Source organism: Drosophila persimilis, unplaced genomic scaffold (assembly GCF_003286085.1).
Source record: "Drosophila persimilis strain 14011-0111.01,24,50 unplaced genomic scaffold, DperRS2 tig00000000-arrow-pilon, whole genome shotgun sequence".
Lineage (NCBI taxonomy): Eukaryota > Metazoa > Arthropoda > Insecta > Diptera > Drosophilidae > Drosophila > Drosophila persimilis.
The window spans coordinates 16,425,042-16,429,561 of NW_020825288.1; positions in this window are offsets into that span (position 1 = coordinate 16,425,042).

A 4,520-nucleotide genomic window follows, 5' to 3' on the forward strand; every position below is an offset into this window, starting at 1 on the left:
CTGATGTCCATAGTACATAATATATGACTTTAGTTCAATTCAAGGGAAATCGTACCTATTTAAAGGTAATTTATCTGCTAATACTGCTTATTGTTAAAAGATACCGCCTCGTCCTTGTTTGCCCATGCACTTTTCTCTCTGTGTATGCTCCTTGCATGCAATGCGCTATTTTAAATCAGCTAACGAAACTCTGGGCATACCCGCCTCCTTTTCCTTTCACGTTGCCCAGATCCCAGCATCGACTTTGTTTGTTCGTTAACATTCTGCGCTTAAATGGCATAGTTGGGTGTTGCATGCAACGGGCAGCGTGCCTACATTGTTGTTGCACTTGGTAACAATATTTAGTAAATTTAGGTGTTTCTTTGTGCTGTTTTTTGTCAGCGTGTCTCTCTCTTAAATTCGTGTCATGTGCCTGAGCAATTTAGCGTTTAATGAGAAGGCGTTCGTTGGTCATTAAACTGCAGTGGCCGCGTACACCCCAGCCCTCCCGATCCCGCCCGTATCGTCGTTGCAGTCCGGCACGTAATTGTGACTTGACTCTTTTTTGTTGAATTTTCGTACAGGCTGCTTATTAATGCCGGCCCTAAAGCCCTCTAAGCAGCCAGCAGTCTGCAGAGCCAACGTTAGGCGACACTCGCGTGACACTTTGATGCTCTGTTTGGTGCATCGCCAATGTAATTACCCTCCGAGAAGGGGGCCTTTCAGTGCAAACAAGCCCAATCGATAAGTTTGCCCATCAACGTCATCATCGTTATGGGCTAGTTGTGTCAGCGACCAAAAAAAAGGTCGGAATATGCTTAATACTGTGCAATTTACATGGCCACACAAAAGGGAAACTTGATAATGGCCTTTAATAGATTTGCAGACTGAAGAAAGGGCAGCTTGGGTCTGTTGGGCAGCTTTTCTATGCAGTGATCTATCCAACTGCCGTGCTTCCCTGAAAGACAGGTTTTAAGCGATCTCAACGAAGTTTTACGAAATTAAACCTCTACATCTAACATTTGTTGGTTTGGCATATACTCGTAGTAGGTTTATGGTTTTATAGAAGGCACACAGATCTGGTTGAAATCGGATCACTATATCACTGACATACAAATTATCGGATCTTTGTTTAAAAAACTCTACGTAGTGCAAAATACACACGTTCTTTTGAAATTAAGTATATATTTGAAAATTAAAAAAAAAACCAATAAATATTCGACTGAATCTATCTTTCAGAATTGCGAGCCATAATGGATTATCAAAGCTCTGATGATCTAAGGGCCTTCGACCGTCGCTTACGAGAAATAGTTTCTAACCAGAAACCTAGTCGACGGACATGGAGTCTCATCTTAGCCGGTGCCGCTGCCTGCGTCGTTCTGTGTGTCTTCTACTGGTACGGGAACCCCAACAGCAGTAGTTCTCTACCAATGAAGATCATGTGCAGCCCAGTTGTCTTTTTCTTCGTTCTTGCGATGGAAATTTTGTTTGCTGTGAAGTGCCTGTTTCTGGAAAAGAAAATCTTTTTGAAACGTTTACGCCTGGTATTGAACGATTATAGCTTGAGCTGCAACAAACATGGTGAACTTAATTTAATTCCGATAAAGCCATAATCAATTTTCTGTTTAATCAAAGTGCCACCAACTACACAATACATTCAATACATACATATGTACATACACACTCGTATATGTACATAATGGCTCTCTAAACCGTTTGATTTTATTTTAGTTGAAGGGGGTAGAAGTGAAACCACACCAAGTGCTATAGTCTCGTAGTAAGTACTCCGGCAAAGTCTTCCAAAGTCATAGCTGATTTATATTTTAAAACTACGAGTATTATTTAAAGAGAGCTATTTTGTTCAAGTTTAATCCAGAAAAAACAGGGCGACGATCAAATCAAATCGATCAAATGGACTTTATGGAAGGCACTTGTGGACCATTGTTGGGAATTACAGTTAATAAGTTTGGCTAAGTAATGGATATAATCCAGTCTGCTGAATTTGTGGCTCCAAACTGCCATCGGCGGGCCTTAATCTCGTATAAATCAACAACCATATCATGACACCTCCATCTGCCAAATTACACTCGAATAATTTAGTCATTAAACAAAATAATAATGGGATCTACCATACACGGGCACTGACACAGAAATTGTAGCCTGATGCCAATCGAGCAAATGAGGTTCTCTTAGTTTCGGTTTATTTAATGCTAGACACAGCACTCGCTGTTGGCCAACAACTAATAGCATTTTGAAAAATCACATAAATAATAACAGCAATTAATTTTCATGCAAAATACCAAAATGCCGAATCCAAAAGCCGTGTGAAATGCAATTAATTCAAGAGCCAACAGCGAACAGCCACCACCACCGCAGTGCTCCCCCACACCCACACCCACCCACAACCACAATGGCAGCCAACAGAGCAACAAAGTGGTAACAATAATAAAAGATATATATAATGACAGCGTTGACGTTGCCGCCGCCATATTTGAAATTGTGCCAGCAAATGTGGCCGTTCCTGGTGGTGTCGGTGGTGTCGGTGGTGTCGGTGGTGCTGGTGCTGCATTTGTATTCGTATTAATTATAGCCCTGGCAACTCACAAAAGTATCTCATTTTCCAAATTACATACGCTGCTAAACAAAAAGCGAGCCCAGCAATGCGATCCAACTCCATTCCCATTCCCATTCCCATTTCCATCCCCCAGTGCCGGATCCGATGCCGATGCCGATGCTGATGCCAATTCCAATTCCATTTTCATTTCCAATTCAACTTCAACTGCCATTTAAGTTAAATATTTTGTCTGTTTGCTGTTGCTGCATTTAAATTGGCGCATTAGTTGGCTAAATGCATTTCCCTGAAGCCGCAATGAGAACGAGACGAGCGTCCATGACGGATGCCAGACACTGCCAGAAATATACGAGTAGGTATGCCCCAATCTTGTGGCAATACGAGTATCAATAAATGATAAATATTAATGGAATATTCTCGTAGATACTCGTAGATAACAATTCAAACGGGTTTGCTGGAAGATTTTAGAATGGAATGGGAATGTTTTTGGCCGCGTTATCTTAATTAGGCCATAACGAACTGAATAAATAATCATAATCTCGCTTTCTTTAGATTCCAGTTATAAGTTTCATCATCGCCAATCCAAGGTTATGCTTGAGTTCCATTCCATTTCGTACATTGATTTTTTTTCTCCCAGTGGACCTGCTCCTTTCGGCCAGGCTCTGGCCGGAGTGTATGCAGATGCGGCTGCCACGCCCACCTGGGACCATTTCATTGCCTGGTCGCCTGGTTATTTGTAATTCATAAGCTCGACGGCGGCTTTTTGATGTTTTCTCGTCCGTTTTGGGGCATGCATTTGTCATTTGGCGGCAAAACTTTTCCTCCAATTACACGTTGCAACGATATAATAATGACATAATGTGTCAGGCGATGTCGGTCGTCGTGCCACTTCCACTACTCTACTCTGTGTGTGTTTATGCAAATTTTGCAATTTTGTGCCGCACAAACACACGTCTATGGTTGAACAATCCTTCCCAGGAAAAGGTACTACAATTCCAGTCGGGATTCAAAAGCCCACTGCTAACTTGGCCAGCGGGCACAGCAAGTGGCAAACTGGAAATTGGCCGCTTTGATTGGTCAGTCGACTGGTGTACAGGGCGGCCATTGCCTTGGCTCGAAAGCGCGGCTTGAAAGGCTTTGCTGGAAATTTGTTTATTCCCCGAGCAGGCGCCGCCATGTTGCAGGTCACTGTGAGAAAACCCACTCAGGAAATGATTGGATATTGATTGTAGCAGTCTTGGAAACACCGTGAAAATGATTCACTTAGAGGAATCCTATAGACACTTATAGACAGTACAATTTATGAGTTCTGAAATAAATTCTAAAGCAGAACATCGCCAGATTAAAGATGATGTATCGTATTTCAATACATTTCGCACTGCCTTTCTCTGAGTGCATCATTAGCCCGGTTATAACTCACTCGGGGCCCGTTCTTCATTCTGCCGTTGATTGTCTTAATTGCATTTTGCTTGGTTCTGTAGTCATGTTAACGTAAGGCGAGACTAAATCAAAGTGCTAATTCGATCATGTGTATATAGAAGCCATCATAATTATCAAGTGGGTTTGTCATGTGCTGACTCCCATACCAGCATCCAGCTTCGAGCCTCGTAATGCTCGTGATAGTCGAGGCACAGAAAGTTGAGTCAGCTGCCACAGGCTTGAGGTTGAGACGAGACGAGACGAGTCGACCATTTTGGTTGGGAAAGGCAAACACGAAAATAAATCAATTAGCTTAAGCCTGGCTCTGGCTCTGGCTCTGGCTCTGTTTGGACTTTGCCATTGGTCTTGTGTTGGTGTTGGCCTAATGGCTGGCGGGCTGACTAATTAGTTGGACTCTATTTTTGTGGCGACTGCGCAAATTAATTTGTTTAAAGTTTCACCAATTAGCACATTATGTTTATGGTAATCTCGATATCGCAGCAGTAGATCACACCGCATATATATTTGCATTAATATTAATAGTCCGACA